The sequence below is a fragment of the Panthera onca genome, chromosome B3 (assembly GCF_046562875.1).
Source record: "Panthera onca isolate mPanOnc1 chromosome B3, mPanOnc1 haplotype 2, whole genome shotgun sequence".
NCBI classification, from domain to species: Eukaryota; Metazoa; Chordata; class Mammalia; order Carnivora; family Felidae; genus Panthera; species Panthera onca.
The window spans coordinates 125,742,089-125,754,164 of record NC_138344.1 but is presented as its reverse complement, the minus strand read 5'-3'; the positions used below and the strand labels follow the sequence as shown (position 1 = coordinate 125,754,164).

At 37.0% G+C, this 12,076-nt stretch overlaps 1 pseudogene; it reads right to left on the bottom strand.

The window, feature by feature from the left end:
- Nucleotides 1–3,236: 3,236 nt before the first annotated feature.
- LOC132669787 (zinc finger protein 346 pseudogene) lies at nucleotides 3,237–3,963 on the bottom strand (annotated as a pseudogene).
- Between the last annotated feature and the right edge of the window lie 8,113 nt (nucleotides 3,964–12,076).

Sequence of the window (12,076 nt, the reverse complement as noted above, 5' to 3'; positions counted from 1 at the left end):
AAGAAGCTCCAAAGAAATGTTATTGGTTCCAACCAACACACCCAGTAGGTATCAATGGGACATGAAAATAAATGCAATCTCCTTTCTACTTTAGCAAATCTCCTTTCTAACCACTAGCTTTCTAAATACAGTAAGTCTTAAGTGTTTTTTCCTATCATGGTATTTGCTTTTCAGGTGAATATAGTTTGGGAAGTACAACAGAAGTGTACAAAACTAGAAAAAAGAAGGAACTATATTACTGTCTGAAATGGAATCATATATTTTATATACACAGAGTTCTGTTTTTCCAATTGATAAGACATTATCAAAGTAAGGTCAAAGGAAAATGATTTATAGGCACTTCTTTTTAAACTTGCAATTGTCAAAGGAACACTTCTTGTATGTTTTTCCTGTTCTAAGAATAATTCATGCTTAACATTTTTTTTTATTTTAAAACTACTATACAATCTAATGAAACAAATAATATAATCTATAACTGAATCACTTATTGATTACTGTTAGTATTTGTCATATGCCCTTAGAGTGTATTTTTTACATGTATATTTAATTTGTATATTTGTGCTTCATCAGCTTGGAGGTACACAATCCTTTTAACATGATGAAATTACCCAGCCACCCTACCTAGAGATTTGAGACCCATTCTAGATTCTTCACTTTTCCTTATACACCACTCGCATTCACCAAATACTGCAGATTGTATTGCTTTCAGTCTATTGTATCTCATTTTTTCCCTTCTCTAGCCACAATGCCACTGCCTTAACTTGATGTGCTTCATCACTCATCTTGGCTGTGGACCTAAACCTGATTTATATCACTACTCTTAGTTTTACATTTCAACTGATCTTTCACATTACTTACCAAATTATTATTTTTAGTGCATCAAGGATTGTGTTATTTTTCTGCTTGAAAATATTTCAATGATTTTCTATTCTCCTGAAAAATATCAAACTCCTTAACTTGGTATATAAAGTCATCCATCCTCTAGTGCCATCTTACCCACTCTTTGGCTGTATTTATTCACTAACCTCTCCTTCCCTTGATGTTCCAATTATTCTCGATTGCTTCCATGTCTCCAAACCACCAGAGTAATCAATGCCTTGCCTAATGCTTTTGATCACTCTATTCCTCAATCAAGAATCATCATCATTTCCCTTCTGAAAACCTGACTTGCTCTCCCATCACCTTCCAAGTAGAAGAATCGCACTCTCCTTTATGCCTCATGGTATATGATACTTCCATCTATATAACTCTACCTTCACCATTTCCATGTTTCACTCCTCCCACTAATGGCACTTCTTAATGTTAAAAACCTTGTCTTACTCATCTTAGTGTCCCCAGGACAAAAGAAATGTTCAAAATTATTAAAATAAATTAATGAACAATAGAAATCAGTAGTGCTCTGATTTGTTGGTAAATGTCAATCAAAAACTTAGGTTGAATATCATTTGAACTCAAATACGTTCTTCCAGTTCCTATGCCACATTCACTCTACGTTTATCCATTTTTGACTTTGTTGAACAACCACAAATGAAGGACAAATTCAGCCTATTTAAAATCCCCATGGAATGACAATTCATAAAATGCTATAAAGAGATGAAACTCAGCAAACACCACAAAGCCATTATGAGAAAATTGTCATGCACTAAATCTGCTCAGGACTGCGGGGCGCTTAGCTGATAGTCACATTTGTTTTGGGATGTTTGCCTAGAAATGTTCTTTTAATAAATGTACTAAATAAGATGCATAATTTAGTTCCTTTTCTGTAGCCGGCTGGCCAGCTGCCAGATCTAAGCTCCTGCTCCGCCTCTCTCTTTCTATCCTCCTTTGATGTCTCACCATCTCTTTCTTGGGTTTGATTCAGCACCAAGGTTACCTGCTGGCCTAGTACAAACAATCTCATTAAAAAGCCATCACAGTTGTGTCTGATGGCTTCATTTCTTCCCCAATGGCTCAATTTATATCTTCCTTTGGAACAAGTAGAGAGCAGGTTCTCTCCAGGATGACTTTATTCAGCCATACTACATGCACACTGACAGTAAGACAAAAGAATGAGAACTCTTGCCTTTATTGGGTAGATGAAAAAAAGATTTCCTAGTCTTACTCTACTTATCACCATTGGGTTTGTCAAGGTTCCACTTTCCTGTGGAGGCTATCATGGTCAGTGTTCAAGGATGTTTTTCTTATTCCTATGCAGCCTCAAGTAAAACTCAACAAGCTGAGAATCAGAAGACCTTGGTTCAAGATAGACCATTGGAAAGCAATTCACTGTATGGTGACTAGCATAACCTCATTGACCTTAATACTTTAATTTCTGTCTGGTAGACAGGTGGTCTACTGCACAAGGAAAAAGAGAGGACCAGTGGAGCCAAGTATTAGCAATGAACCTCTGAGCTGGCATCAGGCAGTTTGCCTTTAAGGGCACAGAACCATCAAGGGAACTTGCATGTGGGGACTTTCCCACATGACCCTGGGACAAATGATGGAGGAGAAGAAAGGCTTCCATTGGAGATTTCCATGATGTCACTAGTCTCCAGCTCCAGCTTTGCCCCAGCTTCTGCAGATCCTTAGCACCATTCAGGAACTGTGGAGAAGAGGCAGGAAGGGTAGCATTGTTCTTCCAGGACTATGTCACTGCTCCAGGAGGAAACTTCACAGTGGGCAGAAAGCTATACAACTGGCCAGCATCTGGTCCCAGGCTCAGGAAAGCGTGCCCATTTTAGGGAAATGGGGAGTGTCATAGTAGCTCCAAGCTTCTAAGCTTCTATGGGGCAGCCACTTCCTTCTTTCCTTTCCCATCTAGGCCAAGGTCTGGTGTGAAAGCTCCAGATTTCACTGGATCTGCCTAGAGTGCAGGGAGAACTCAGTTCTTTAACTGCAGACTGGTTCAAAACTGACCTGCAAAGGAAAGACAGGCCTGGGTCTCAAGACATATGGCCCAAAAGAGCTAGGGTATGGGGAAAGACATCCTCCAGTTCTTGAACCTCCAGAACCATCCTGTGAGTTCCCAAGTCTTCTTAAGATCCACCCCTTTCCCTTTTCCTGCCCTATAGAGCCCATTCCAAAGGGGAAGAGAAAGGGTGATTTGCCTGGACCAATCAGAGGCTATCTGTGGCTTACTCCTGCCTTAGGCCCATGAATTCTCCAGGTATAAGAAAGGAGGAAGAGAAGCCAAGGGCTGACCATGGTCATGGGAAGCTGACTCATGGCTGATTTAACCTGGGGTGCCCACTGGTTCACTATCTTATACATCTTGCAGCTGATGAGTTAGTGACAGCAGGGTCTACCAGCTGCTCTTAGTATGCCATAAGTTTGAACCTGGTTTCCTTTTTCCTGTGTTTCTTGCCCACATAACATCCTCAAGCCATGACAAGGTCATTGAATGTCTCATGGCAGAAGCTGCAGAACTTGTCTGGGTCTATTATGTCTCTATTCTGAGGCAAGGTTTCCACCTTAGTGGATTGCTGCTTCAACTTTCAGTTCTTTGGGTGTCTTCTCCAGGTAATGTGACTGGGCCAGAAAAGGGGAGGAAAAGGTCATGTGACAAATGTGGCAGCACTGGTTCTTGTCTTTGCTTCTGCTGCTTTTCTGATCTGAGTCAAGCTTCTTTGTTTCCCCCTTTAATGTCTCCATTCCATAGACTGCTAGGTGTCTCTTCTTTGCCAACTTTGTTGGCATGTTTTTTGCCCTAATAGTGTGTCAGCTTGTGGGACTCAGAAATGAGTGAGGCACAGCAAACCTTACATTGGGTATTGATAAAGAGACACTGGTTCTTCTGGATCATGTGCTCCAATTGCTCCCTCCCCACTGGTTGGGCCCAGGACACTGCTTCCCACAGGAAGCATGTCCTCTAGCAGTCTAAGTGCACCCCATCCTGTTCTTCCTTCTTGATGCTAGGGAGCTGTCATATTGCCTGGCCCCTCCACTGTCCTTAGCCTCCACGTTGCCCAACGTGGGACACTCCATCTTTCCCACAAGCTCTAACCTGCTGACGGCCACTCATAAACCTTGGTTTCTACTGTTGTATCTTTAAAAAAAAAAAACAAATAAGGGGCTCCTGGGTGGCTTAGTCAGTTAAGCACCAACTCTTATGTCTGCTCACGTCATGATCTCCCGGTTCATGAGATACAGCCCCACATCCGGCTCTGTGCTGACAGTGTGGAGCCTGCTGAGGATTCTCTGTCTCCCTCTCTCTCTGCCCCTCCCTCCCTCTTTCTGTCTCTCTCTCTCTGTCTCAAAAATAAATAAATAAACATTAAAAAACACAAATAATATATAATAAGCACTGCCAACCCTTTCTGAGTGCTTAACCACCCCCATCCCCAAAGCACACACAGTCATTTGACCTTCTTACGAGATCCATATGTCAGAATAGTCTTAATATTGTTATTCTCCTTTCTAGTTGAGGATGTGCATTTTCTTTGAATTTAGTAACCATGAGACTCTCCTATCCTTTCATCCTGTATAACCCATTAAAATCAATTTCCCATAAAAATTAAAATATGGGCTTGGAATGGTAGTCATAGTCCAAGTCTGGGATAACTTCTGGGGAATAATTCTTCACAGCTCTGCCAACCAATCTCATATTTGGTTAACAGAATGGGGTTCAAGAGTCCAGAAATCTGTGAAGGCTGGCTAAAATAATGATATACGGTAAAAATCAGCTTCATGTTTAATAAAAGCCAATATTAAAACTTGTTACTTATGATAAAAAACACATTATCTGCTTTAGATAATTTAATCTTTACAGCAATCCTATGAAGAAAACTCTATTAATAGTTTTCAGCATCTTGCAGTTGGTGAAACTATATCATAGTAACTGTGGGATCTTGGCCATGTCACTTTGCCTCTTCAAGTTCCAGAGGTAGGATCCAAGCCTAGGTTTGTCTTCCTCAAAGCCCATAACTCTTAACCACGGCAACTTCTCTTATCCACACCTAAGCCACATCTGGCTTTAACAACCAGGAGTATAAAGATAAAGACAGATGCTAGCCTCAGAAACTGACCTATAATGAATGGCATCAATCAGTGCCTATTAGAGTATTTGTTTCCCTTATGTTTTTCTAGGACTGGGAATCTTTACATCCATCTCTCCTTACTGGATTGCAACTCACCCTTGGCTTGCCATGATTTCTTTTCCAGCTGCTAACCTTGTGCACCATGGCACTGAACGCTGTCTGGCTGTCCCATGGAGAGGAGGCTGTGCAGAGCATGGCATCTGACAAAATGCAGGTCATTTTTCTGAATGAGCATTATTCATTTCTGTCGGTTAAATTCAGAGGTAGCAGCCTGCATTTCTCCCACTGGGCTGCTAAGAGGAACTGCAGAGCATGAAGAGACGTTTTAAAAATCAAAATACTATGCTGCATTCTCCCATGTTGAGAAGGGCATGTCAATTCATCTCAGCGAGACCTCATGGGGCAGAAGTTTTGTAAACACACTACAGTGGCCCTTGGGTCCTAATTTAAAATATTTCTGTTCTACTTTATTCCAGGCACTTGCTTTTTTGTCGCTGAACCAAACCCATAGTTTGTATTCAGTAGGAAAGGGAGGGAGAGCATGGCCATTTTATGTTTATTCTTCCTTGAGCTATAGACTCAACCTCAAATTGGAGAAGGGTCAGGGTAAAGGAGAATTCTCCAAAATATGATCGTTTCTATTTATAAATTATTGTTGTGTTACTCATTAAATCTATTTGTGCCCCTTGCATTTCCATATGAATTCCAAGATCAGCTTTTCAAATTCTGCAAAAAACAGTGCTTTTAATCTGTAGATCAATTTGGGGAATAATGTCATCTTTTAAGATCTTATCTTCTACTTCATGAATATGGAATGTGTTTCCATCCATTTGTTTCTTTTTAAATGTAATTCAATAATGTTTTATGGAGGCACGTGGGTGCTCAGTTGGTTAAGCATCCAACTCTTGATCTCCGTTCAGGTCATGATCTCATGGTTTGTGAGATCGAACCCTGAGTTGGGCTCTGTGCTGACAGTGCAGAGCCTTAGAATCCTCTTTCTCCCTCTCTCTCTGGGCCCCACCCCTTTCTCTCTCTCTTTCTCTCTCTCTCTCAAAATGAATAAATTTAAAAATGTTTTATTGATTTTAATGTAAAAGTTCTACATACTTCTGTTTAATTTATCCCATTTGATGCTGTGATAAATTGAATTGTTTTCTTAGTTTCATTTTCAGAATGTTCACGGCTAGTGTATAGAAATACTATATATATTTGTATATTGATCTTGTATCCTGAAATCTTGATGAAATTTTTTATTAATTCTGGTAATTTTTCATGGATTCTTGATTTTCTATATACAAAATCATCTTTTGATAATAGAGGTAATTTTAACTTCTTCATTTCCAATCTAGATGTCTTTTCTTTTTCTTTTTTCTTTTCTTTTCTTTCTTTCTTTTCTTTTTTTCTTTTCTTTCTTTCTTTCTTTCTTTCTTTCTTTCTTTCTTTCTTCTTTCTTTCACCTAATTGGCATCTGATATAGAGATAGTTTCAATTCTCCATTTCCAATCTGTATGTCATTTATTTCTTTTTCTTGTCTAATTGCCCTGGTTAGAATATCCAGTGGAATGTTAAATACAAGTAGTGAGAGCAGGCATCTTGTCTTGTTTCTGTTCTTGGGCAGAGAAAATAGTCTTTCACCACTAAGTATGATGTTAGCTATGGGTTTTCCTGCAAGTTATCTTCTACTATTAGGTCACTGGGTGTTTTATTTCATGCAAGATTGTTTGATTTTGTCAAATCATTTTTCTATATCCAGTAAGATTACCATGGAGTTTGTGTCCTTTACTCAATTAATACGGTATATTATGCTGACTGGTTTTTCACATGTTAAAACAATCTAGCATCCCTTGGATAAATTCCACTTGGTCATTGTATATAATCCTTTTTGTATGTTGCAGGATTCAGTTTGCTGCATTTTGTTGAGGATATTGTGCTTATTTGTAAAGGATATTGGTCTTTAGTTTTCTTCTTCCTGTAATGTCTGTGGTATGGGTATCAAAGTAACTGCTCTCCAGTATTTTTTGGAAGAGTTTATGAAGGATTGCCATTATTTGTTCTTTAAATATTTTACAGAATTCATCATTGAATTCTAGACTTTTTCTGGTAGGAATGTGTTAATGTACTAATTATTAAATTTGTTTTAGTGCTTTTCAGATTTTCTATTTCTTCTTAAGTTTTAGCAATTTGTGTTCTTCTGGGGTTTTGTCCCTTCATCTAAATTACCTAACTTGTCGGTATCCATTTGTTCATAGTGTTCTCTTAGAATTATATTTATTTCTGTAAGGTCAATAATGATGTTTTCTTTTTAATTCCTGATTTTAGTAACTTGAATCTTCTGCGGTTTTTTTCATGGTCAATCTAGGCTTGCCAATTTTATCTTTTTAAAGAAATACATTTGTGTTTTGTTGACTTTTTTCTCTTCTCTACTTCATTTATTTCCACTCTAACTTTATTATTTCTTTCATTCTTTTTTCTTTGGGTTTAGCTTCTATTTTTTCTAGTTTCTTGACGTTATGTCACTGATTTGAGTATAACTTTTTAATGTAAGCATTACAGCTATAAATCTCCCTCTGAGTGCTGTTTTAGCTGCATTGCATAAATTTTGATATCTTGTATTATCATTTTCTTTCATCTCAAAGTATTTTCTGTTTACTCTTTACATACATTTCTCTTTCACCCATTGTTATTTAGGTTATTTAGAAGTGTGTTAATTTCTACACACTTGTGAATTTAAAAAAATATTTTTATTTTTAATTTTTAAATTCAGCCCACTGTGGTCAGAGAACACACTTTGTATGATTTCATAACTTTTAAATTTATTCTGGCTTGCTCTTTGGCATAATATATGGTTTACCCTGGAGAATATTCCATGTGCACTTGAGAAGAATGTGTATTCTGTTGTTGGATGGAGTGTTCTATGTATGTTTGTTAAATCTAATTGTCTTGTAGTGTTGTTCACATCTCGTATTTCCTTGTGGTCGTCTGTCTGGTTGTTCTACCAATTGTTGGGAATAGGACATTGAATTCTACAACTATTATTGTTGAATTGTCTATTTTCCCTTCAATTTTGTCACTTTTTGCTTCATGTATTCTGGGGCTTCATTGTTAGGTGCATATATATTTATGATATGTCTCCCTGATGGATTTTCCCTTTTGTCATTATAAATGTCATTTTTTATCTCCAAGAATAATTTTTACCTTAAAGTCTTTTTATCTAATATTAGTAAGCCACTTTTGTTCTATTTTGTTTACTACTTGTGTAGTATATATTTTTCCATCCTTGTATTTTCAGTCTCTTTTTGTACTCAAAGTGTGAATTTATAGACAGCATATTGTTGAGCCATATTTGTTTTAATGCAATTCCATCAACTTCTGCATTTGGTTTCTCATTCCCCAGATTTTCTTTTAAAGATTTTGCCCATTTTAATTGCCTCAATTACCTTGGCCACTTCAGGCATCTACATACAGTATTAAACATTTGCCACTGATTGTGTATGTGTGTGTGTGTGTGTGTGTGTGTGTGTGTGTGTGTGTGTCGAATGTCCTGGGGATAGAGCTTTCCTCATTGAATGAGCTCTGAGTCAGGTTGATAAAGACAGACTCCGCAAATAAAGATAAGACCAGGAAACTGCCAAACAGATCAAGTAGTAACAATTCTCTGAGGATGAAGCTTTTTGAGGGGCTCCAAATCCATTCTGCTCCCTCCAGTGACTATTAAACTGCTGATTTTCACTTCTAGTATGGTTCTGAAGGTGCTATATTCAAGACCATGATGGGGTAACTTTTACTTCTAACTCACTTCTTTTCTGGGGAAGACATGATCAACACTCATCTAGGCTGCTATTTAGTGACATACACTCTTACAGTCTGCAAGTTCCAAATAAGGAATAATGGCTACTTTGGTTTGTGTTTTTAAGTTAAGGACTTGGATGTGATTTAATTGTTTATCCTTAAAGAAATAAAACTTTTCTGCAGATTAAGAAGAAAGAAAGAAGGAAAGAAGGAGAAAGAAAGAGAAAGAAAGAAAGAAGAAAGAGAGAAAGATTACCTGAAAAAATCTACTTGTTTATATATCATGTTCACTCAAGTTCCCATGAAAGGGTCTTTGCTATCTTCAGCCAAGTTAGATTTGCTAAATTCATTTTTTTCTATAAGCTATATAAACTGTTTATAAATTCTTGTCCAGAGGCTTAATAACATGTGCTCTAATTATTATGTGACTAATGCACCTTATTAAGACTTTGGTTTTTCTGAATGTCCAGTGCTTAAAGGTGAAGAAATAACACTATATATCCCAGAAAATTGTATCTGTTATGCTCTCTTTTTAAAAATGAATAACTATCAATTAGTCTATTTTAAAGTGCAGTTTTTTGTACATCTATACTTACTTCCAATTTCATTGCTAAATGACTTGAAGTCATTATCACTTTAAGTTAAGAACTTTGAGGAATGGTGTTGTGATAGCATATTAAAAACACAACTATTATGTTAAAAATAACTCAGCTTTTCCTAAGTAACCTTAAATGTAAAACTTAAAGAAAATATATGGGTGCTTATTTTTAGTTGTTACCTATACGAGGTACATAACTTCTATCACACACGGTAATAGAATCTATGACTTTTAGTAGTGCATATGGCCATGTAAAATAGAACTAAATTTTCTAGCTTTCCTTGCAGCTAATGACTTTGTGAAAAAGATCTGAGCAAGAACTTATAAATGGAAGTGATATGTGTAATTTCTTGGTAATAACTTTACTGAAATGTGAAAGGAGGGTTACCATAATCATCCTCACTCTTTCCCACTGGATAGAATATAATATAAATCCTGGAATTCTTAAAGACAAATGGATCTTTAGACAACCTTGGAAATATAAAGCACACATGCTTCAGAGCCACAGAAGCCCAGATCCCTGACACATGAAGCCACAATGATCACTCCCACCCAGCTGCCCATCTCAAGACTTTCACAGAGAAATAAATGTCTTCCTTATTTGAGGCTTTGAGTTATTATTATTTGAGGTTTGAGTCACCCCCAGCTGAATCTAATCTTACCTCACAGAGCAGTTTTCAAGGCTTAAAACTTAACTTTCCTGAGCTAGTGAAGCCATTAAATACATCATAGAAATTCAATTAAGTTACTCATTGATGATCAGTACTGCTTAATCAGAACATGCTTGGATGAATTCCCTCTGCAATATGATAAAATGGATATTCTGAGACGGAACTGTTTCTCCAAACACCAAGGTACACTCACACTCGTACCAGTTAATTTCTCATAAAATTGAAACTGACCTTCTTTGTGCCTTCACAATTTTTGCAAGGTTGTGAATATTCATGCATAAAGAATTTGTGTCTTTTTGCCTGGTAATATTGTTTATCTCTGTTACATATTATTTTTTCATTATAGAACCTAACAATCACAGTCTCTTGAAAAGTCTCTCCTGATTTCCCTAGACAGAATTTGTACCACATATTTTCATTTCCATAGTATTTTATAGCAGACTTCTATAATGGTGTTCAATACATTCTTACTATATTTGGTGTTTATGCAGTTGTCTTGTTTACTCTGCTGTAAACATCTCAAAAGAAGTGACAGTGTTCTCTTTATCTGTGTTTTCAACATTTCACATAGAGCATATAGCAGACTCTAACAGCTTTCTATTGCTTTCTAACTGGTTACCACAATCTTAGGGGCTTAAAACAATACCCACTTGTTGTCTTGTACTTTTTGTGGGTCACAAATTCAGGTGGGTCTTACTAGGCTCTTTGTTTATGGTCTCACAGGCCAAAATCAAGGTGTGAGTCAGGCCAAGCTCTGACACCCAAGATCTTGGGAGGAATCTTCTTCCAAGCTCATTGAGGTTGTTGTCAGCAACGTTGCATCAGTAAGACTGATGGGTCTTCATTTTCTTGCTGCCTATCAGCAGGGAGTCACTTTGAGCTTCTATAGGTCCCCTACATATTTTGTCATGTGGGCCCCTTTTATGCACAAGCTAGCTATGATATGCAGAATCCTATGCTTTGAATCTCTCTGTCTTCCCTTCCTATCACCTGCTACAAACAAAATCTCTACATTTTAAAGGCTCGTGTAACTAAATCAGGCCTACCCAGATATCTCCCTTGTGCCATATGACTTAAAATAATCTTTGGAGTGATACTATCATTTTCATGGATTCCACTCGCACTCAAAAGGGAGGTGATTATACAGATGGAGAGGCTTTTGAGGGTTGTTCTTGCCTATCAGGTATACATAATAAATGTATCTAATAAGAAAATTATCCTTAGTATGTTGAATTTTATTAGCGTGTAGATATTTAACATATAAATGTTTCAAACTTTCTTTTAATTTTTCATTCCCAAATAGCCATAAGCACATGGGCATCATTTCATCTTATAGTATGATCAGTAATTATCACAGCCTTGGGAGTTTAGGTGACATAACATTATTAATTGGATCAAGAAAAAAGTAAAAAGAAAACAAGAGTAAGAAGAAACAAAGCTAAGAATAAAGCATATAAAGTCCTATCAATTCATTTCCTAGGGCAATAAATGCTTAGTCACTGCATTTGAAAATAACCAAAGGGCTACATTTCTAGAACAATTAAGACCTCCCCCAAAGAGACCTCTGTCTTTGCCTCTATGAAGAACAGTTGGCACTTTTTCCTTAAAAGCAATAAACAAATCAACAAACAACAATGACAAAATTGTATATAAAGAAAAAATTCAAAACAGTGAATAGTGGTGGTGAATTATATAAATGAAGTATGAAAGTATGACTGGGGAAAGTAATTCGGATATGTCAAGACTATATCTGCATCAGAATGCAATGGCATCTTGCAATATAAGAGCATAACTGCTATGCTGGGTATATGTATGTCCAGAGTGGAAGAAACAAAAGCTAAGTGAACTTGGACTTCTTTGTGTTGAGGCCTATCTAATTCTCTGCTCCACACTTTCATTTCCATCTACAGTTCTGCATAGATGGACTTTTTGGCTTTGCTCTACTTTTCTGACACTCTCAGGTGTGGAATAGGTGCTATTTAAAAATAGGACTCCTCCAATCC